This window comes from Ictalurus punctatus, chromosome 15 (assembly GCF_001660625.3).
Source record: "Ictalurus punctatus breed USDA103 chromosome 15, Coco_2.0, whole genome shotgun sequence".
Lineage (NCBI taxonomy): Eukaryota > Metazoa > Chordata > Actinopteri > Siluriformes > Ictaluridae > Ictalurus > Ictalurus punctatus.
The window spans coordinates 469,324-494,150 of record NC_030430.2 but is presented as its reverse complement, the minus strand read 5'-3'; the positions used below and the strand labels follow the sequence as shown (position 1 = coordinate 494,150).

General features: G+C 40.4%; 1 protein-coding gene and 1 long non-coding RNA gene across 3 annotated transcripts in view; one reads left to right on the top strand and one right to left on the bottom strand.

Moving 5' to 3' along the window:
- Positions 1 to 10,013, bottom strand: part of csrnp2 (cysteine-serine-rich nuclear protein 2) — a 32,943-nt gene extending 22,930 nt beyond the window's left edge. The window contains exons 1-2 of one of the 2 annotated variants that reach the window (XM_017486581.3): positions 9,878 to 10,005; positions 2,539 to 2,608 (exon numbers count right to left, since the gene is read on the bottom strand). The gene's annotated coding sequence lies outside the window, so the exon portion shown is untranslated. Of the gene's footprint in view, positions 1 to 2,538; positions 2,609 to 9,877 lie in introns of both variants that reach the window. The other variant, XM_017486579.3, reaches the window with a different exon arrangement.
- Positions 10,014 to 10,504: 491 nt separating this feature from the next.
- Positions 10,505 to 11,389, top strand: LOC128635122 (uncharacterized). The gene is made up of 2 exons (XR_008398004.1): positions 10,505 to 10,640; positions 10,771 to 11,389. It is a non-coding gene; the product is annotated as an uncharacterized LOC128635122 (long non-coding RNA).
- The last annotated feature ends 13,438 nt before the right edge of the window (positions 11,390 to 24,827 follow it).

Here is a 24,827-nt window from a genome sequence, read left to right as displayed (position 1 = left end):
GCACACCAAATTTCAGCTCAAATTGACTTTTGGTTGCTGAGAAATGGCTATTTCAACTCTACCCCTTTTCAAAAGTCATGCCCCAAACTCTGCAGATCACCTCAGAATCCACCCCACTTGGATTGATTGGCATGTAGTAGTCATACTGTTCAGAAACCAATGTTTTTGACAATTATTGAGGTTCACACTCTCGACCTTGGAGTAGTTTGGAAAAGTAGGTTTAGCATATTATGCAAATTATGGTAAATTGGAGTGGGCGGGACTAAATGTTTAAAATAGCCAATTTAAATGGTTTGAGCCAGGGACTCAGCACAAGCAAGAACTTTCACTATGCCTTTTATTTTCAAAGATATATGATTGTTTATCTAAGCAAAAATATGAATAATGACCCCAGTAGCACATTTTAAATTGCATCTGGGTCCCTACCAAACCTAGTTTCATGACGATAGCTTTTCCCTCTCTATCTCATGCCATCATGACAGCTAGGTCATGCACTGTTCGAGATGACAGGCGCACTGAATGATTTTCTCCTTGTTTGGGAAATCCACAGACAGTTCAGTTACCATACTCAACATGCACAACTTTACATATCCTCAGTTAGTAAAACGTTTTCCTTGTCTTACAATCTCCAATGAGCCGGCAAGGCTGGCAGCATTCAGGCTTCCAGTTGCCCCTGTCCACGCTTGCAGTTTACGTTCCTTCAGCTTTTGCCCATTGGGTACTTTGCTACAAAACCTGCATTGTGGATTTCAAAATGTCTCTTAACATGTGATTTTTTAAATGAGGCAACACGTTCTGTGCAAATCAGACACAGCAGAGCACCAGAGCTTTCAATAAAAGCATATGTTTAAGTCCAGTCACTTTTAAATTTTCTATGCTCCTTTGAATACTTTCTTTTCACCATCTCCACAAACTAGCTAGGTAGCTGCTTGAATCTGAGCGTGAGAAGTTACCATAGAAACATAAGTGGTTTACCATTGATTGGCATCATGACACTCGCGCACAGCACTGCATACATACAATGGCTGGAACAACTTCAAATATACTATTGTAAACTGACTTCTCATTAACTTCAGTAGGCTGTACAAGAAAGGAATTGTAATTGACTTTGCATTTTCTGCAGGAAACTGATCTCTAGTGATGTGTTTTAATGATCATTTGTTGGTAAAGGGTGAGACACCTGGTGAGCCACATGATTTTTGTCAAAGAGCCACGTGTGGCTCACAAGCCATAGGTTCCCAACCACTGGCATATGACCTCAGAAGTTTTGTGTGAACAAACAGATGCATGGCAGACACCAAGTTTGACCAACTATGGCATAATTGGCATCACTGACCACGATCATTACAATAGGCAAAATTATTCAAAAGTTATTAGACTTTTTAAAAATTTCATTATACTTTTTGACCACAAAGTGGCGCTGTCTTGAAAATTCTTGAGTACCTTCAGAGAATGGTGCCGATTACACATACAGAGTTTTGTAATGGCCAATGCGTTCGTAAAATATAACATTTTACTACAAAATTTGAAATGGCCGACACTCAAAATGGCCAACATGGAAAAATCGGTGCCGTTCGACTTTGTACGCCATACCGAATGCAATGAGTCAAATCTCGGAAGGTATAAGCAAAATTATCCATTTTTCATATCTCATGACCACTAGGTGTCACTGCACTCAAACTGTGCAGGTACCCTCAGACCATGCTTGTGATGACAGCAAGTTTTGTCTTAATACGCCAAACTGTTTCAGAGATACAGCCTCACATCCATTTTGGCATGGTCTTCATTGAATTCGTTGACGTGCTATACGAGAACAGTCTCAAAAAGCTTTTGAAGATCATCTGAATAAATTTGTATGAAAATCGAACGATCCGCCTAGGAGTTCGAAAAAGTAGGTTTTTCGGAAAATTCTAAATGGCAGAAAATTATCTTGAGCCAAGGAATTATAGGAAAAATAATCTTGTTTCCAGCCCTTATGGTTCAAAAGTTATTAGCATAAAAGTGAGTGCAACTATAAAAAGTTGGTGGCACTAGAGGGTTTGAGATCGAGACTCCAAAATTGCTCTGGTTAATGTTGAGACTGTCCATTAGCTGTAATAATAGTAGTTGTTTTTTTATGTTAATGAGACATGTGTGGGGGAAAGACATGAGCAGCTAATTTCTGTCTGCAGTCACTTGGGTTTCTTTATTAGAAATTGTTCATTAGCTGCATTAACTGCTTTGATTTCCAAGTATTTTTGTAGTTTAACTCAAGCAGAAATATACACAGAAAACATCTACTTTTATTCACATTTATTGGCTGCTAATTATGAACTATGAGCATAGCTCTTTGAATCTATAAGCTACTGTTACAAACAAACACAGCTAATGTTAGTTTGTTAGTTAGCCAGTCTCATGGTTATCTCAACAAAGAACTCCTGAAATAACTTTATCCTTGCGTGAATCAGCTGCTGTTTAGGGACACTAGACATCACTTGGCTATTAACAACTATCTAATCTCCATAATATTTACCTTTGTTCACACACAGTTTAACTTACATTTGTGTATTCTCCTCACAAGAGGCCACCAGAGTTTTCACTGGAGCATCAGAGCTCCTCTGATGGGTTTCTGTAGACGAAAGTCAAAAGAGCAAATGTACGGTCACTTCAGTAGTTGCTTTTTCAAAACGTTTAACCAAAGCTGATTAGCTTCTTAATGTTTAGGAGACAGCTGGAGATCATACGACATCCCATATCCACATTTGGCTCTGGTGTGTGGTTTATGGTTAAAACGCACATAGTCTAAGAAAATTTTTCATTTGTGGCAGTTAAGGCAGCCTTTAACTGCACACACAATACCAGTTTTCTTCAAACCCATAACTATTAACATTAAATATGAGATGTTAATGGCATTGTTGAAAGATGCTGTGAATTATTTATTTATTGGGGGGGGGGGTATCAATATTAAAAGTAACAGTCAGTATCTGGTGTGGCCTCCAGCTGCTGTAAATACTACAGTGCATCTCATCTTAATGAACTGCACCAGATTTGTTCAGTTATTGCTGTGAGATGTTACCCCACTCTTAAACCAAGGCATTCTCAAGTTCTCGATCACATCTAAGGGGACGCATGGTTACATGTGGTTTACCACTGCAAGAACAATCAGTTGTCCCTCCAGTCTCCCTGTAGAACTGTCTTAGGCCTTACATTACAAACATTGCAGTTTATTTCTCTAGCTATATCTGCAGTACTCATGCCTCCCTGTAGCAGGCCTATGGCATACTCACGCAGGTAAGCAGGCACCCTAGGCATCTTTCTTATGTTTTATGTTTCTTCAGTTTTTAGAGTCAGTAGAAAGGTCTCTTTCGTGTCCCAAGTTATCGTAACCGTGACCTTAATTGCCTCCCACATGTAAACTGTTAGTGTCTTAAGGACTGTTCCACAGGTGCATGTGCAATAGTTGTTTATGGTTCGTTGAATGAGCATGAAAAACATTGTTCAAACCCTTTCCAATAAAGATCTGTAAAGCTTATTTGGATTTGAAAAAAATCTTTAAAAGTCTTCTGAAAAAGGGACGTTTCTTTTTTGAGTTTAGAACCAAACTATAACCAGAAACGGCTAACAGCATGTCTTACACAAAACCAGTGGCGTTGCGAGGGGGTCTTTGAGGGTTTAAGGCCCTGAGCTTTTTGAAAATTGAACTTTTTGAAAATTTTTGAATGTTTCACTTCACAAATAAAACAAGTCTTATGTCTTAATTTGTTCTCACAGTAATAGAAATCCATCTATCCATAATGAAAAGCAGTTGGCACTGGCCGTGGAAGATTACCGCCTACCTTAAAAGTTCATTCCATTCCAGACTGCATGTCGGTCGTGAGTGTAACACTCGCAAAATGACTTTCAAAAAAGAAAGAAAAATCTCTACTTTTGTCTATTTTAAAATATATATATATATATAAAAAGGAGAAAAGTATGAGTGAGAGAGAATTCAGTAAGGATGTTATGCCTTGCTCCAGTGGGGGGGTGGGGTTGAAAGAAAAAGAAAAAAAAATCCTCTCTGACTCCAAGGAGCCAGAAGGGTGTGCTAAAAACTGAGCAGCTCTCAAGCATATAAAAAGCTGCTTGAAGTGATTACTAAGGCTGGATGAGCTTTTGTTCCTAGTGAAAAATCTCCCTCACACTTCAGAAAACTCCCATTTTTCCCCAGAAGTGCATGACAAAATATCAGGCTTCTGAGGGAAAACCATGCATAAGCTATATTTATAACCCCATGATGTCGGATTATTCGGCTATCTTGGGGAATGACTTTAGTTACGCTGAAGGTGGAGGAGGCACTTGCGAGCCACGTCTCCATCAAAGGCAGGTGATTTAGGGGGGCCGACTTTGCCATCCAAGCCATGTAAGGCCACCGCGGCATTGGTGGGCAAGGCGTATGCAGTAGTGGGTCTTGCTTGTGGGTCACTGCAGACAATGGCAGTGTTGCAGGCCTACCTAGCAGAACTGCTGAGTGAGCTCAACATACAGCGGCATTCAGCCAGTTCCTTCCCTGTTGTGTCGAGTTCAACCGGGCATCCACAAAAGTCACAGGGCAACGAAAATCTCATGCTTTCCCTCCAATAGAATGTGGAATAGTTAACGTCACTAAAAGACCATCTGACAGCATGGAAACTACTACCAAATGTGTCTCTATGGGTTCTGTCTACCATAGAAATGGTTACCGGGTCCAGTCCAGAGCTTGAACACAGCAGTGGTCTCATACATCAACCACCAGGGTGGATTATGTTCGCGCCCCCTGTTCAGGCAGGCGCAACCAATTCTTCTCTGGGCAGAGGCAAAGTTTTTGTCACTGAGTGCAATGCACATTCTGGGCAACTGGAATGTGGGGGCAGACATCCTGTTGAGGCAGGGGCTGAGGCCCAGGGATTGGTGGCTCCATCCATAAGTGGTGGAGTCCATATGGTGGAGGTTCGGCCAAGGCCGAATGTGTTCACCTCCGAGGAGACAACACACTGCCCGCTGTGGTTCGCCCTCACCCCTCCCGCACCATTAGGGCCGGACGCCATGGTACACGTGGCCAAGGTCACATCTATATGCTTTTCCCTCAATCGCTCTGCTCCCACAAGTTCTAGCAAGAGTTTGCCAAGACCGTCTAGGTCTGCTGCTTGTAGCACCTTATTGGCCAGCTCGAATACGGTCCTCAGAGATAATATCCCTGCTAGAAGTCACTTTTTGGGAGATTCCCATCCGCAAGGATCTACTGTCTCAAGCTGGAAGGGTGATTCATCACCAGCGGCCGCTGGAAGTATGAAAACTGTAGGTCTGGCCCCTGAGGGGCACCGGCCCATAGATTCATGTTGAATGCTATTTCACGATCAACGTGGAAATTGTATGTGCTCAAGTGGCAATTTTTGTCTTGTGGTGTGAGGAATGTCAGCTAAATCCAGTGAACTGTGCAATAGCTACAGTCCTGGAGTTCTTATAAGGATGTTTCTCAGTGGGGTTGGCTCCTCCACCAATCAGGGTCTGTATGGCCGCCATTTCCATCAGCCACGCCCCTATTGATGGAGCCTCTGTGGGGCAACATCCTCTAACTTCAAGGTTCATGCGTGGTGTCAGGCGGCTGAGGCCCATCTGCAGACCACGCATACCTTTCTGGGACCTTTCTGTGGTCCTGGAAGGTCTGTCAGGTGCCCCATTTGAGCCCTTAGAGTCAGCCTCTGAGAAGCTTCTGACTCTAAAAGGTCGCTCTTCTGCTGACCATGACATCTCTCAAGCGATTAGGAGATTTACAAGCTCTCTCTGTTGCCCATTCCTGCCTTGACTTTACTCCTGGATTAGCCAAAGCTTTCCTGTATCCTAGGCTGAATTATATTCCTAAAGTGCCTACATCTGCTTTCCAGTCAGTAGTGTTGCAGGCTTTCTGGTCCACCTCCGTTTGAACAGGCCATACCCTCAGTATGATGGTGTGGGTATATAGTGCATATACTGTACATAACACACAGTATATAGTATATACACTTGTATATTGACACTAATTTATTCTATTCAACAGTCCACAGTTCAGAAAAGAAATAAGTCACTCAAACCACACTGTTGCAAAGAGACTGTAATTGAACTAAACTAACAAACATGTCACTGTAAGGAGACCTTATATCAGTACAACGTGTTATATCAACAGTACAAGAAACCATTACATAACATGCAACGCTACCTGATCCAGGCATATGTAATCCTTGCAAATCCAAATTCAACATTAACAATTCACCATCTTATTCTAATGCGAAGGACTCCGATAACACACGACACATGTAATAAAAATTTAAGATGTTACAAAAGTGTTTGAAAATAAGTGCATGTTAGTGCGGGACTGCCGGTAGGCAAATATTACCATCAAATCTGGCTAATTATACATAAATGGAAATAGGCAGCATTTAAAAAGAAATATGTAGCGAATTATTCATCATGGTGCAACATGAATACCACATGTCAAAAGAATTTACACTGCTCAACTCAGGGGCGCTGCTAGGGTTTCTGGGCCCCCTGGCTAATTTGTACTCTGGGCCCCAAGCCCCTATCCCCAATTATCTTTTCTTATTGCCACGTGTGAAAAACGATCATTATCAATCAGGGCTCTACAGTGCGACCATTTCACTCGCATTTGCAACTGAAAAGTACTTTGTGTGAATGTGAATAAATATTTAGGCGCACTGGTGTGAGTGACCTGTTCGGAGTTGTATAATACAATCGGAATAAAAACTACTGGAAGTCCAAAATACAGCTACACCGCGCAGCAGTTACTTTCACACTGCTTTTCATCACGTCAGTCAACCAAACAAGTGTGTAAATACTGCAGAGAAGCAGAGAACCTCAAAATGACTGAACCTGCAACTATGACATACTCGTGTAGACACAGTGGTGTTGGGTGCGAGTAAATTAATAATAATGCTAATGCTACAATGGGGGTTTTAATGCAAATGTCTTTATTAAATAATTCCTCACTAATCATAATCAAGAGTAGCAACTGTTCAGTCTGTAAACATACAGTACACTGCTGCTCTCTATTTACTAACTCTAATAGACAGGGCATTCACTTCATTTAAACTCACGGTTGCCAGATATCACTAGAAAAGTCAATTACAGTTTTCATGTTTTGATCATGCAAATCAAAAGAAAAGACAGAAAATGTGCTTAGTTATAAATAACTAACTTAATATAAAAAAAAAATCTAATAAATTCATAAAATATAAATACAATGACAAATAAAATAATGTTTCATTACTTTGGGTTGCATTTAATACCATAGCTTAGTTCGCAATTTCTTTAGAAGGCTATTAGCCTTTTTCCTAAGATGGATCATGTTTGTGTTAGTCTACTTTTAATTAGGACTCTTTCTTTGTTTAAGATATTTAAAAATAAATATTTTATGCTGTTTATTTAGCAATTGACCAACAGTATTTCTCATTGCTATTATTTTAATTCAATTAACAGTGACCATGAGCAGAGAGCTTACATTTAACTGTTTATGACAGTCTTCCTGATTAAAGTTTAAATAAAAAAGATTGGTATCTGGATCAGCGCTGGCTGTAAAAATCCTGATCAGAGCATCAGTAATGAACACCATTAAACTAAAGCGCTTTGCATCTGACGGGAAAATGAACTCACCCAATCACATCCTATATGAGATTATTCAGATATATACACAATATACACACAGCGGTTCGAGAACTGACTCCAGCCCAGAACCATGACAGTGGAAAATGTCTTATAGTGCAGCTTTAAATATATTTAAGAGGAGCAGACTTCAAACACTGAACATTGAGGTTTATTGTATTTGTATTAGGGCTGCAACTAATGATTATTTTCATAATCGATTAACTGGCAGATTTTTTTTTTCTTCGATTAATCGGATAGGGGGCAAACTTTCAGTACCATTTTTCCCATTTATTTAAAATAAAATCCACAGACTGACTGTTACAAATATAAACTTAAGACTGAAAAGAATACATGTACACATACATACACACACGATCCACTGATGTATCGGCCAATAATCGGTATCGGCCGATAAAGGCAAATTATCACGCTATCGGCCAATGGTTTAAAAACATCCGATGATCAGGGCGATTATATCCTGTTAATCAAAAAAGGGCAGGAAAACACATGGATTTCATGCTGTGTGTAAAGATGATGTTTCTTGTGTGAAATGATGACAAAACTGCAGTCTGTAATCTCTGCACTGATCAATTTTACACCGGACACTGTAGCAGTGAAGCGGGAGTTTCTGCGTCGAGTCCAATTTTATTTTTTTTTTAATATACGCGTTGCTCCTGCAGAATTAAAGCGCCAGTACACCATTGAAAGATTTAAATGAAGTGAGTTGACAAAAAAAGTGTGTGTGTGTGTGTATGTATGTGTTTTATATATATATATATATATATATATATATATATATATATATATATATATATATATATATATATATATATTTTTTTTTTTTTTTTTTTTTTTTCCCTGTGCAAAATATATGCACTTGCGTAACAATTTAGGCCTATTTTTGCCTGAGGCCCCCACATAATCTAGGTTTGCCTGTCCCCACATCAGGGAACTTCACAAACAGCAAACATAGCCTTTGTATAAAACGAACACACCAAACAACAAATATAGCCCATGTACAGTAGGGCTCCTTATTTAGGAATTAAGTATTTTTTATCATTTCAATAATAGTCTAGGTTTTGTCTTCTAAACATGGCTAGATAGATAGCCTTGCAGAATTCTGTTTATTTTACACACATTTGTGTTGCCCCTCTGACTTCGCACAATTATTCCTGTCAGTTAAACAAAGTCTTCTTGCAGCGTGCATGCGATGTTGTAAATAACTTTCAATGTGTTCATTTAATTTAGCCTGAGTCGCAAACTTCATCAGGTGACTATACATTGTTTAAGGCAGTTCTATTTGTTACGATACTTAACAGTTCCTATATCAATAAGTTTCATTCATAATTCATAAATTTCACACTGGTATCATCCCTCTTAACCAGAATAACCAGTATGACCATATACCATGGCAAGTCTAATCTAGGGTACCATACAGTTTACATGACAACTTTAATGATCTGATCATTGTCAAAATCAAATAACGTTCAAACTCTTATAGCGTCCCCTTCTATACATGTATATTCAGGTGTGTAATAATTTACAAGGCAAATACGATGACAGTGTCACAGGAACAGGTGATGCATCAAAGTCTTAAATCTTCTTCCTAGACTACATTCCCAATTTCTGCTACTGACTAAAAGCACCGTTACAGTAAATGCCAAATATGTCCACCCTGAAAAATATACATCTACCCCAAACTGGGTTTACGTGGAAACTAGTCTGAGATGCTGCAATATATCCAAATTCTTTGAACACATCCCAGACCAAGTGAAGAGAAGAATTAGACTGGTAATTATGACTTTAGTGTGCGTGTGTGTTTATTGCATGAACACGTCACGCTTTCCTCCAGCCAACCAGACACGCTGATGACGTCACGCCGAACAACTTCGCAGAATTCATCCACATTTCACAATAGGGCGCATTTGTGGAAATGTGTTTTTAAAACCCCTACAGCTGAGAACTGAACGCGGTCCAACATGGTGGCAAGCAGCAAGGGCTACACAATAGCTGAGAAAGCCAGTGAGGATGCGAGAAAAGAAACGAGTCTCCAGCTGAATTCTGCTTTAACCCCAAACTGTAGCTAGTGGCATCAGTCGCAGGATATGAGCGCAGCGGGCTATGACAAGGCAGATATTTATTTGCGTGCAGAACATTCAGGCTGATGGCCATCGAATCCGTGATTCTTTTCCTGGGTTATAGAAGCCAAGACAGGGTGAAACCCAAACCTAATCCGAGTCCTTACCTTGGATACAAACAGAAAGCCTTTCAGACAGTGAGCTGCTCGGGTCGTCGTTATTTCCTCCTTCTGGAATATTGTTAGCAAAATTCACCGGTGGTCCACAAGGTTAGCAGATGAGAGACAAAGGCGACTTCAGCCCAGAGAAAGCGGTCTCGTCAGAAAAGAGACGCCGGTTCTCTAAGCAGCAACATTTAGACATATTAGGCTATAACAAAGCGATTAAAATGCATGACTGTGCGCTGTTGAGGTGGTATTTCACTTATTTTGTGATACGGGTATATGAGGCGATGACTTAAATGGTGCTGACAATCGGTGGAGTTCTTTAAAAACGGAAATAGAACGAAGGACAATAATCTTGGTCAGCTAAACTAAAAAGGTAACACTTTCACGAGAACATGCAGCCAACAAACGATGAAGAAGCTGGCTTTAGCAAAGAGCTAGCTGTATTCAAATAGACCAAACCGAGAGCAGGCCAGTTCGAGTCCATTTTCTTTTCTTTTTTTTTCTTTTTTTTTTAATGGGCGTCTTAAACACCGATGTCCTCAAGTAAAATCAAATGTTAATATCGTTAGCCAGCGCGGAAGGTGTTGTTTTAGAACAATAATGATTTCTTCTTTGCCAGAGCACCGGGGATCATCCGCGCTGCTACAGTTCCTTACAACCTAACAATAGGGGATGAAACGCTGCACGAGATCCATTTATACTTAGAGTGACATCACGTGTACGCTGCCGTGGAGCATGCTGGGAACTGAAGTCCCTTTACAATGTAAAACATTCATTTTTATGAAACGACACAGTTACCTCTTCGAAAAAAAAAAAAAGTTTACATGACGGTTTGTTGAATTCAAATCAGTGCTAACCATCCATCCATCTTCTATACTGCTTATCCTTTTCAGGGTCACGGGGAAACCTGGAGTCTATCCCAGGGATCGTGGGGTACAAGACGGGATACACCCTGGACAGGGTGCCAATCTATCACAGGGCACAATCACATACACACTCACACACCCGTTCATAAACTACAGACACTTTAGACACGCCAATCAGTCTACCATGCATGTCTTTGGACTGGGGGAGGAAACCGGAGTACCCGGAGGAAACCCCCGCAGCACGGGGAGAACATGCGAACTCCACACACACAGGGCCACGGTGGGAATCGAACCCCCTTTATTTTAAAAACTCACATGGTGGATTGTGTTCAGTGTTACCTGATGTTACTTGATGTTACATGGCTACAAACAATGCTTACAGTGCAAACTGTATTTTTTCATTTTAATATATAGAGATAAAAGACAGAAATATCTCTTCTCTTTCATTTTATATATTAAATAAGACCCAGTAAACCAGTGGTTGTGATCCTATGTCTTGTATACAAAAAAAAAGACCTCAACGTGAAAGGCCTATAAAATTAATTCCATATTGCAATGTTAGCTTTGTTTGTTGCATATTTGTTTGTTTTTAAGTTGTCTATGGACCTAAATAAAGTAATTGTTATTGAAATTTATTATTGAAAAACCGTGTGCTTTTATAATAGTAAAATATCAGTTTTTGCAATGGCTCTTTCGAAAAAATGCATTAACCAAAATGTAAAAAATGGCTCTTTGGTGAAAAATGCAATAGACAGTGCATAATAGTACCCATCACCACTCTTGAGTTAAACCTTTTGGGGCTCTGAGCTCCCAATGAGAATATATGGTGTCCAAATCTTAAGAAAATAAATAGTTCTGCATCTCAATGCAAAACGGCATGGTCACTTTTGTGTAGGGCTGGAACTACCACCCACAACCCAGGACTCCAATGTGTATATGGCCAGATTTATCATATTGGTGACCTGGCACCAGACAATGTTGTTGTGGATAAAAATGACATGAAATAAACATGAGGGAGACTTAGTATGAGTAATATGTAATTTTATTGATAATTCACAGGACTGGTGGGTGCATAATCTTGAGGAGAGTGGTGGGGGGAATAAAATGGGGTGCGTCCTGGGGACATGGGATAGTCAGCGAAGGTGAAGTGAGAGGACCACTGAGAGTGGGGCGGACTGACAGGTGAGAAGAGGGAAGAATGGTCGGGGCCCAGGTCAGAGAAGGTGACATCTTCCTCAGACTGAAAGCTGGAGGGGGGTTCTGGCTGTGTAGAGGCATCAATACACACGTTCACGGGGCAGATTCTGTATCGGAGAGGGGGGGAACCCCGCATTTCCATTTCCAGAGGGGGTGCTGCGAAGAAAGTTAAGTAGCACCATGATATCAGCAGTGAGATGCGCAAGCTGATAATGAGTGTCCAGATCGAGATCCAGATCCAGATTCAGTAAAGGGGAGAGGAAGGACTGACGATGGGCACCTAGACACACAGAAGCGGTATTAGGCGGATATTGACAAATTGGATTTGCACTTTAAAGATCTTGAAGAGTACTACACTATGGTTTATTAGTCGAAGAGTCAAAAAGAAGTATAAGAGCTGAGGAGTGCTAACACACACACACACACACACACTCTCGCACAGTCAAGGGCGGGCATGTAGACATAACACACACACACACATAACATTATAACTTTATAAGAATAATAAAAAGTAGTATTAAGATATTATAAGGGTAATATCTTATAATAATAGAAAACTCTTTATAAAATATAGAATAGTAGGATATGTAGGACAGTAGAAGGGTAATATAATGATATTATGAAGTAGGAAGTACAGTAAACTGGTTTTCAAGCAGTATAACTATATATAAAATAGAGATATAGAGCAAATATGAAAATAAATTATAAACTAGAAATACAGAAAAATGTAACTTACTCATAATTCAGATGGTGAAGAGTCTTGTCTCGCAAGGAAGGCCTTAATTTTAAGAGAAAACCATGAGGAGGCATTTATAAGGGTAGCTGAGTCAAGCTGCCCCCCCCCCCCCCCCCCCAGATAATAGTGAGACCAAGGTCTCACTATTAAATTGTTTTGTCTCTCCACTTTTGAAGCTAATGGTAAATTGAAAAGCCCCCTTTTTTTAACATAATAGTAAGTTGAAAAGCCCTTTTTTAGAACATCATAGTAATGTAGATGAGCTCTTTTTTAACCCTATTGGTATTGATATCATAGTCTTCTTGAAACATATTGGTTATCTACTGAGTAAATACAGTATAAATACTGGAGCTTAAGCTCAGGGTATCAGATCACTTCTGAGAATTCTCATCGGTGTGGATCTCGTGTGGTGGAACGGAACCAATAAATCTGGACCCTTGCTTCTTCACACTCACGGCTGGTGTCTTTTTTTCTGTCTCCAACTGGGTTCAGAGGTAGATGTGAGTATTGGCTTCTATGTTGAATTTTAAGTGTTTTTGGGTAATAGGCTAAATTTGAGCCAGCAGTGTATACATTTTAAATGTATGAATTATTTAACTTTACAAATGTAAAAGACTTGTGTGTTGTCTATACAGTCTGCTCTGAAAGTATAGGAATGGCAAGGCCAATTCTTTAGTTTGTGCTATATAGTAAAGACGTTTGAGTTTGGGATCAAAAGATAAATATCAGATGATGGATCAGTATTTCAGCTTTCATTTCTTGATATTAACATTTAGATTTTTATGTGAACAAAGTATTGGAACAGATAGTCTTATAGTAAATTAAAATAGATGACACCTAACAATAAACAATATTTGGTTGCATATCCCTTGCTTGCAATAACTGAATCAAACTGGCTACTCACTGCCCTCATCAAACCATTGCATTCTTAATTTGTGATGCTTTTCCAGGCTTGTACCGCAGTTTCTTTGTTGTTGTTTGTTTAGGGGGTTTTCTCTCTTCTGTCTCCTCTTCAGGAGGTGAAATGCATTCTCAATTGGGTTAAGATGTGTTAATTTAGACTTGGCCTAAACCTTCCATTTTTTGCCCTGATGAAGTCCTTTGTTGTGTTGGCAGTGTGTTTGGTCACTGTCTTGATGGATGATGTTCCTCTCAATTAGACTGATGCATTACTCTGTAAATTGGCCTCTTCCAGAAGCAGGCATGCAAGCCAAAGCCATTACACTACCTCCACTGTACTTAACCAATGAGCTTGTATGTTTGGGATCTTGAGCAGAGAATTTATTTCTCCACACTTTGACTTTTCCATAAATTTGTTACAGGCTTTTTGTCACGGTACCGCCGGCAGATGGCGCTGTGGCGACAACGTGCACGAGCGGCTTGAGAGCGCGCACGTGATTGAAGTGCGCATGGACGCTAAAGCTGTGTCAAGTGTTGCCAGCTGTCGGCAATCAAGAGACTGGTTACTTAAACTCCTTGCGTTGCTGCGCACATCGCGCGGCATTAACGTAACATCAAGTAAAGTAAAGCGGAGAAAGGACTAATGGTGTAAGGACTAACAGAGAAGATGACGGAATGATTAATGGTGCCAGGTTGTGATGTTGCCATGCTCTGTCTCTTTTCCTGTTCCTTAGTTTATACCCTGTCATAGTTGAGTGTTTGTGTCCTGTCGTAGTTAAGAGAGTTTATTCTATGCCTAGTTGAGACTGTTGATGCCATGTCATAGATAAGAGTGCTTCTGCCCTGTCATAGTTAAAAGATGTGTTCATGCTCTAGTTAAAAGATGTGTTCATGCTCTAGTTAAAATATGTGTTCATGCTCTAGTTAAAATATGTGTTCATGCTCTAGTTAAAATATGTGTTCATGCTCTAGTTAAAATATGTGTTCATGCTCTAGTTAAAATATGTGTTCATGCTCTAGTTAAAATGTGTTCATGCTCTAGTTAAAATATGTGTTCATGCTCTAGTTAAAATATGTGTTCATGCTCTAGTTAAAATATGTGTTCATGCTCTAATTAAAAGATGTGTTCATGCTCTAATTAAAAGATGTGTTCATGCTCTAGTTAAATGAAGCATTCATCCATCCATCTATCTTCTACTGCTTACTCCTTTTCAGGGTCACGGGGAACCTGGAGTTTATGCTCTAGTTAAATGATGTGTTCAGGCCACAGTTAGGTGTGTTCATGTCTTAGTTTAGAGGAGTGTTCCTGCCTAAGTTAAATGTATATTTGGTTCTTGAGTTAAGGTGAACAGCATACACGAGGAGTGTACAGATAACACATGCAGTTCACTCACCCTTTTTGCTGATGTGAGAGCACGTAACAAAGGTGTCTTTAAAGAAATGATAATGATGGGTTCGTAAGGTGGCTTTGAGAGTTCCTCCAGGACCACGGACAGATCCCAAGGTGGGACCAGTGGTTTAGATAATGGGTGTAACCGCCATGCTCCTCTCATAAATCAGCAGATGAGAGGGTGCTGGCCTATAGAACCTGAGTCAAGTCCAATATGACATGCCGAGATAGCAGCCAAATAAACCTTCACCGTAGAAAAGGGTCTGCCTTTATCCAGGAGGTCTTGCAGAAGTCATAACACAGCCGAAATGGAACATAAGTATGGGACGACATTCTGATCTGCACACCATCATTCGAACACTACACACTTGTGATTATATAAAGGGCACGTCAAGGCAGCCCTCGCATTCTCAATTGTATCAATCACTTTCGAGGGTAAACCGGCTGCATTTGGATTCATCCTCTCATGGGCCAGGCCCAAAAAGCTAGTTTCTGAGGAGAGGGGTGGAATATTCCCCTCAAGCTTGTGATAGGAGATCCCTGTGCACCAGCAATGGCCAGGGCTGGTTGTAGAGCAGCTAGACCACATGTATCAAACTCAAGGCCCGCGGGCCAAATGTGATAGGTGCATGATTGGCTTAACATATGTTTTTGCTGTTCTCATTCCCAACTCCTAAAATACCGACGATTTGTCACGCCCCTAGGCGTCACATACTGACGCAAAAGGGACCCTTCCACGTCTGTATGAAACGCTCTGGGTTCTCACTTGACTCCAATGTAAACCCGTCCGCGACGGTAAGAGACGCTCAGAGTAGACGCTCCAGCCATCCATTCACTCCAATAATAACCCGATCACGGCGATATATGACGCAGTGAGCATCAATCAATCAAATCAATAAATAATAATAATAAATCAATCTGATTGGCAGAGGGTCCTCGGTGATTATTGGAGTGAATGGACGGCTGTAGCATCTGCTTTAAGCGTCTCTTACCGCCGCGGACGGGTTTACATTGGAGTCAATTGAGAACCCAGAGCGTTTCATACAGACGCAGAAAGGTCCCTTTTGGGTCAGTATCAGACGCCTAGGGGCGTGGCAAATCGTCGGTGGTCGAGGATTATGGGTAGTGTAGGCCTTTCCGCTATCCAAAACATACGAATAAAACTTTATTTCTCAGAATCGAAGAAGAAAAAAATCATACTGAGGGCCACATAAACTACATCTGCAGCAAAGTCACGTCAAGGCGATTTGGAATTGAGAAATCTCAACAATTAACCTCAACATGTCCAAGAAGAGAAAAATTGATGCACAAAGAATTGCAGAAGAATTAAAAGGCAAACTGCAGTCGCACAGAATGTGCTCACAAAAGCTACAGCCAAAAAGGATGCAGCAGTGAAAGCAAGTTTTATTGTGGCAGAAGAAATCGCCCGAGCTTCAAAGTCTTTTTCAGAGGGTGCATTTTTGAAGCAGCGCATGCTAAAGGCGTGTGAGCAGGCGTGTGAGCAGGCGTGTCCCGACCAGATACAGACTTTTCAAAATATCAGTTTGTCAAGAAACACCATCACGGACCGAGTTAAGGAACTAGCAGGAAATTGAGCAACACAGCTGGCCGAAGAGACACGCAGCTGAAGCTTTTTCATCAGCGGTGGATGAAAGCACAGACAACATGGATACAGCGCATCTATCCGGTTTTATTAGAGGCGTGAAGCTGGACCTCTGTGTCACTGAGGAGCTCTTGGATGTAGCTGCCATGCATGGGACCACAACGAGCAGGGACATTTTTGATGCAGTGAAGTCCATAAGCAAAAATAAATTGCCGTGGGAAAAGTTGGTGGGACTAACTCCAGATGGTGCACCTGCGGTGTGTGGAGGAAAAACAGGCTTGGTTGGACTAATGAAGGAGAAATTGCAAAAAAGTAACTGTCACACACCCCTGATAATGTATCACTGCATTATCCATCAAGAAGCTCTGTGTGGAAAGGTTCTGGAGCTGGTTGATATTATGACCACGGTCATGAAAACAGTGAACTTTATTCGGGCGCGCGGCCTGAATCACCACCAGTTCCAGCTGTTCCTGCAGGAGGGGGGCTCAGAGCATGGAGATATGCCATACCATACAGAGGTAAGGTGGCTGAGTAGGAGCAAAGTCCTCGAATGATTTTTTTGAGCTGAGAGAAGAAATTACTCTTTTCATGCAGAGCAAAGGAAAACCCTTGTCTGAACTATCAGATCCAAACTGGCTGTGTGACTTTGCTATGTTATGTGACATAACCGAGCATCTGGCTCAGCTGAATCAGAAACTGCAGGGACGTAAACAAGACATCACACAGATGTCCAACATGATCACAGCTTTCCAGCGTAAACTCAACCTCTGGAAGGGTCAAGTGGAGCAGGACAATCTCACCCACTTTCCTGTTTGTCAGATCATCTCAGCCTCAGTTCCCAGTGCTTTTTCATGTGCTCGGTTGACTACCAAACTGAACCAGTTAATAAATGAGTTTGATAGGCGCTTCTCTGATTTTAAAGCGCAGCACTCTGGTTTTGACATCTTTCCCAATCTTTTCACCGCCGACGTCTGCAGTGCGCCCCATAACCTTCAGATGGAGTTAATTGAGCTTCAAACCGATAGTGGCCTGAGAGCAAAGTTCCAGGATGCTGCAATCGAGGACTTTTACCGTCTACTGCCCCCTGGTTTGATGCCACAGCTCCGACTTCATGCTGCTCATATTCTGTCCATGTTTGGGAGCACCTATCTGTGCGAACAGATGTTTTCAATAATAGAATGAATTTAAATCAAGACTAAGAACAGTAGAATGTGTACAATTTAATGATTGTGCATACATTTTGTTTTGTGTTTGTTATTTCCAGAACATGATCTGAATGAGGATGTGTGTGAGATGGTGTCTCAGGGTGAGGACGGATCTATTTGATGTGTTCAAGGACAGGCAGCATCACCTCACTGTTGTTGTTCTTTTTGCAAACTGCTACTTCTGTAATACATGTTGGTTGTGCCATAGTTCTGTCCCGCCTTGACTGTGTTGAAAAAAGTTCTGAAAGAAGTTAAGAGTTAATATCATAACTTGTTTACAATATTTTTCTTTGCTTAAATAGTTTGAACACTGATTCAAGTAATGTGGGTTTCAAACTGAACATTTATTTTTACATCTGTGCAAATGCATATGTAATATTTGTAAGTGGAATACATAATAAATATAATAACAGTTGTTTAACAATATAATAAGGTGTAGTTAATTTATTTTAAATTACTTTGCATTTTATTACATTCATACTGTTAATGTGGCCCATCGAGCGCAACCATTATGCTGATGTGGCCCTTGGTGAAAATGAGTTTGACACCCCTGAATGGCCATTGGGTGTGGATGCGCTGGCCAACAAATGGCCGGACACATTACTGTACACTGTACACTTCCGCTAAGCCTAATTTGTCCGACACTGCAGAGAGTATGGGAATTCTGCCATACGATACTAGACTAACTCCGGCACCCATAATAACCCTTGCCAATACCAGGCAATCGGAATCATCATATGGCCGCATTCCCATACTCTCTGCAGTGTCGGCCAAATTAGGCTTAGCGGAGGGAATGTGTACAGTAATGCGTCCGGCCATTCGTGGGCCAGCGCATCCACACCCAATGGTGCATTGTTGCTTGCCCAAATCTCTGCCACAAATCACAGCCTGCCCAAATCTCTGCCACACCAGGACAACCAGCTGAGGGTGAATATCTCATTTCCCCTGAAGAGGATTCCATATGGACAGCAAGTCTGCTCCCCTGTTCATTGTTCCTAGAACGTGCATTCAATTTTTTTATTTGTATAGCGCTTTTTACAATAGACATTGTCTCAAAGCAGCTTTACAGAAATATCAACATGGTATATAGATATTAAAGGTGTGAATTTATCCCAACTGAGCAAGCCACTGAGTGGCAACGGTGGCAAGGAAAAACTCCCTAAGATGTTAAGAGGAAGAAACCTTGAGAGGAACCCGACTCAGAAGGGAACCCATCCTCATCTGGGTAACAACAGATAGTGTGAAAAAGTTCATTATGGATTTATATGAAGTCTGTTTGGCCTTAGAAGCAGCCGTAGTCCCAGCAGTCTGGAATTGGAGTAGATGAGAGCTCCATCCAGAGGCAGGACATCCGAAACGGGTCAGGCAGGTCCGGAGAGCAGAAAGGATCAGGATCTCTAGTATTTCCATAAAATCGTCTGTGGCTCGACAGAAGGAGAGAGGGAGAGAAAAGATTATTAGGACTGTGCTTAGCGTAACAGAAAGTCTATTCATGGTAAGCTTGAGTAAACAAATGTGTTTTCAGCCTAGACTTAAACACTGAGACTGTGTCTGAGTCCCGAACACTAATTGGAAGGCTGTTCCATAACTGTGGGGCTTTATAAGAGAAAGCTCTTCCACATGCTTTAGGCTTCACTATTTGAGGTACCAACAAATCGACTGCACTATTTGATCTAAGTAGGCGTGGCGGATTATAGACGACCAAAAGTTAGCTTAGGTACTGTGGCATGAGACCATTTAGTGCTTTATAGGTTAATAATAGTATTTTATAATCAATGTGAAATTTTAATGGGAGCCAATGCAGAGTGGATAATATCGGTGTGATATGGTCGTATCTTCTAGTTCTAGTTAGGACTCTAGCAGCTGCATTCTGGACTAACTGAAGTTTGTTTATGCTCCTACTGGAACATCCAGACAGTATGGCATTACAGTAATCTAATCTAGAGATGACGAAAGCATGAACTAGTATTTCCGCATCATGTAGTGACATTATATTTCTTATCTTAGAAATATTTCTGAGATGAAAGAAGGCTATCCTAGTAATATTATCTACATGAGCATCAAATGATAGGCTGGAGTCAATAATCACTCCAAGGTCTTTTACTGCTGTACATGATGAAACAGAAAGACCATCCAGAGTTACTGTGAGATTAGAAAGATTACTTCTAGCTACATGTGGTCCTAGTACAAGTATTTCTGTCTTATCAGAATTAAGTAAGAGGAAGTTAATAAGCATCCAACGTCTAATGTCCTTTACACATTCCTCAACATTACTAAGCTTCTGTCTGTCCTCTGGCTTCGCTGAAACATACAGCTGTGTATCATCAGTATAACAGTGGAAGCTAATTCCATGTTTACGAATAATTTGACCTAGGGGTAGCATATATAAAGTAAAAAGCAGTGGGCCTAAAACAGAACCTTGTGGAACACCAAATTTAACCTCGGTATGCGTGGAGAAGTCTCCATTTACATCTACAAACTGATAACAATCGGTCAAATAGGACCTGAGCCAGGAGAGGACTGTTCCCTTAATACCAACAACATTTTCTAATCTATCAAGGAGAATAGTGTGATCTATAGTATCAAAAGCTGCACTAAGGTCGAGTAACACAAGCAGCGAGACACAACCCTGATCAGAGGTCAGTAAGGTCGTTTACTACTTTAACTAACGCTGTCTCTGTGCTATGATGAGGTCTAAGTCCTGACTGATACATTTCATGAATGTTATTCCTATGTAAGTACGAGAACTTCTGTGTACAACCTTTTCTAAAATCTTAGAGATGAAGGGGAGATTTGATATTCGTCTATAGCTGGACAGTTGAGAGGGGTCAAGGTCAGGTTTTTTAATCAGGGGTTTAATAACTGCTAATTTAAGTGATTTAGGTACATAGCCAGTGCTTAGGGAAGAATTGATTATATTTAAAAGTGGTTCAATTACTCCTGGACAAATCTGTTTAGAAACATGTAGGTACGGGATCTAGTATACAAGTTGATGAATTTGCTGAAGAGATTAATGAAGCTAATTAACTCTCTAAGGGGAGTAAAACATAACAGATTAATGAAGCTAGTTCGGTCTCTCTAAGGGGAGTAAAACATTCTAAACATTGATCTGATATTGCTATATTATCATCTACAGGGTTAGTTTTAAAACTGCCTGGTTTTAATTTAATAGCCTGAATTTCACAGCTAATATTTTCAACTTTACCAATGAAAAAATCCATGAAATCTTGGCTACTGTGTAGTGATTGAGTGCTTCTTTCTGTAGTGGTTTTATTCCCGGTTAATTTTGCTACCGTGTTGAATAGAAATCTAGAATTGTTTTTGTCATCTCCTATTAAGGTGGAGAGATAGACTTTTCTAGCATCACTAAGAGATTGTCTATAGTTCAGTAGGCTCTCCTTCCATGCTGTTTGAAATATTACCAATTTGGTTTGACGCCATTTACATTCTAATTGTCCAGTGGTCTGTTTTAAGGTACGTGTTTGATCGTTATACCAGGGTGCTAGTTTTTTCTCTCTAATTAATTTTCTTTTGAGTGGAACCACTCTATCTAGCGTGTAGTGTTAGAGTTAGAGTGTTGACTCTAAGCATTCAGTCACCTGATCGAGTTCTATGGGATCAGACGGTGATCCAAATCTAACTGATGTCTCTGGGAGGTTATTGATGAAACTTGGTGCAGTAGCTGATGTGAATGGACATTTTACACGGTAGCGAGGCGAGGTGCAAATATTATGATCAATACGTAATCTAAACGAGATGAGATAATCCATAGTGATTTTTGAGAAAGTGCACAAAATGTTTCAAACACTGAAAAAACACTGTTAATAGCTTCAACCAATTGATATGCTTCAATTGATGGTGAGCATCCTGTTCTGAGAAAATATGGGGTTCTCCAATGACAGAGAGCCCTCATGCATTCTGGCAAGACAAGCACTCTGTGGCTGAGACAGTTCTTGGCTCTTGGCCCTGCGATGCCGCCCAGTCCTGAAATTCCTCATTCTCAGTAATCCTAGGGAACTACTGCTACTGTTCAGGCCATTAAGCCTAGTAGCCAAAGACCCATGTGGACAGAGAATGATCTCCCTCGTTGAAAGAGGGTGATGCAACTGTGAAACATTCCGATGCACTCCTCTGATAGAAAAACATGAAACACCACAGAGTTTAATCTGAGACCCAGGTAAATGATTTCCTGCCAAGGAATCAGACAGCTCTTCTTTTGGTTTATATTGAAACCCAATCTTACCAAATGTGTCACCAACATGTTCGTATCTCTTTCCGCTTGCTGTTGACATGGTGTGGAGACAAGCAGATCATCTAGATAAGATAAGACTCTGATATCTGCATTCCTTAACAGGGTTAGAGCTCCCTCTATATATTTGCTGAATACCCTTCAAGGTGGGTATTTAAAAAAAATCTTTACAATAATCATAAGCTAATCAGGCAAACACTATTAGCCAATCAGTCCAATCAGGTTTTGCAATTTTATGACCACAGAAATGAATGCAAACTCAAGGTAACGCTGCAATATTCGCAGTAGCTTGCAATTTTTCAAAATTACCTCAGATTTTCTGCTGATTTGGGCCAAGACACGTCATGTGATGTCATCACAACATCCCATGTGACATCATTACAATGCACATTTAGCCAAAGCCCCCTTCAATTTACTTGTATCGAACATGAGTACAGCTAAAAGGTTTCATTTACCAACAAGCATCACTGTGAAAGACCGTACAAAACAATTTTGGGTCATTCTATCTCAAGTGATCCAATGCAGGTTGCTCTACCAATTTTAATTTCCCTATTTTTTTTTTTATTTTTTTTTGTGTGATTACATCTAAGTATTGGCACTGACACAAGAAATTCTGGTTACACAGCTATTTACGGAAACCTCAGAAATCTTGGCTCATCTCTAGAGTACATTACAAGGTACATGGACATATATAAACGTTTTGCACATCTTTGTTCCTTAGACTTACTCAAGATCGGTCACAGTTACATTTTTAGGGTCAATTTATAATGGGAAGGGTTCAGGTCTCAGTCTTAATTTTCTTTTAGGGGGTACCTAGGTAAGTATAATGTGCATGCAGAACATTTCAGGTTTGAGAGTTCTCTTTTTTTATTGGGGTAAGAAAGTGCATAAAGACCTATACTTCATTATAATAACAGTTACAGCTACATTTATATTATTGTTATAATTACTTATAAGTGATACACTTGCTTTTTCAGTGCCCATGCTCATAATGCATTATACACCAATTTATAAGTATTAATTAGGCAGTCTTATGGTTCCATTTATTAAATGCAGCCTGCATTTTTGTAATGTTATTATAATATAGTTATAATTACTTATTAGTAATGCAGATTTATTTCTAGTTCCAATAAGTGAATTATTTTATATTGCTGTTGATAGTAAAGTGAAAGCATAAGATGCAGTTTCGATAATGTAAATGCTAATAAATCATGAAAATGTGTTAATTATGCATTATAAATGGCTTTAAAATTGTTTATCTGTAAATGTAACTACTGAACAATAATGATTTTAATAAAGTTAAGGAAAAAACAGAAATCATATTAATGCAAACAGTTGCAAAGTAGTTGTTTTTTTAATGTTACATAACATTAAAACATTAAAACATAAAAGAGCAAAACATTATAACGTGAATTTTCGAAGTATAATGTCAAATCAGAATACGCATTTCCATGCATACGGCTGAGCAGCTATAGCTTTTAACAAGTCAAACTTTATTGTCAAACAAATACTGGCTAACAAATTTCTGACATTCCTGGCTATTGGCAAAAGTTGCCAAAAAGAAAGGTTGGCAAAAGTTCTCCATCAATTTTCATCTGGGAGATTGTCTCTTTGATGGCACTGCTGTCGCTGTGCTGATGGCACATCTATCAGTAAATGAGGAGAGCTTCTCCACACACTAGTCTGACTGAGTATCCACTGCCTGAAGCATTAGCGGCCGTGCCTAAAACTTTATGGGCAAAGCATACTAATGAAGTAGGACTCATTCAGGTAACCCCTTATGCTCAAAACTACTTGGCCCATTTACTGCAAACAGTATCCGCTATCAGCAGAAAAGGACTTAGGCATACATTTGGTGATTGATTCTTTACTCGCGCAGGGCATGGTCTTTCATACAGTATCTCCCTACAGCGCACCTGTTAACTCCCCCGCTGTGTTCTTGTCCATGGTACGTCAGGCCTTATCTACTCAGTACACGTACAACATTCTTTTATCAGCTGAAGCACATGAGCTCTGCACCGAGGGCTCTCTAAAACTCTTGACCCACTTGGCTCAATGTGGTTTCAAGGCCTCGCTAACTAAACTTCAGCTCTGTCAGACACTGGCCCAGTATCTGGGTTTCCATATTTCTCAGGGACAGCGTCACCTAACCAGCGACCAAGGTGGAATGGGAATGTGTCCAGGATTCCCAGAGCTGGGGCTGAGCTTAATGCCTTTCTTAGATAACAGAAAGAGTTCATCATCTCCTTAGTCCATTCAATGTTCTGTGGAGAGTCCTTGAGACAACGGTGTCTGAGAATTTTGTCATGTTGTGAGCAGTCAGGAATTAACTAATGACAATAGTCTGTAAGTCCCAGAAAACTCAGCATACCTCTTTGTGGGGCTGGAGGTGTGACCTGGACAATAGACTGCATTCATCTTTCTGGTAAGCAAGCATTTTCTATGTGGACGTTCTGAACGACGAAGGAGTTCAGCTACATTAATATCCTTTTAATTTATGCCTTCTATTTGTTTGAGGCAAGCCTTCATACCCATGAGTTTCAGTGTCCCTTTCCATGGTCATCTCACTTTTTATGCCTCCCCATCTCCGCTGACCATCAGGCTGACTCTCACTTCCTGCCGTCCGTTTATCATCATCTAACCTTGAGCAAGCGCGTGCAGCAGGGATCTGACCCCATCTGAATGATGGCCAAAACTTTGCTGACAATTTTAAAGAGGGTTTATTGGGGCTGGGCAATAAAACAGTATCGGTATTTATCAACGGTACACCTTTATCGGTAACGATAGAAAAAATGCTCATATAA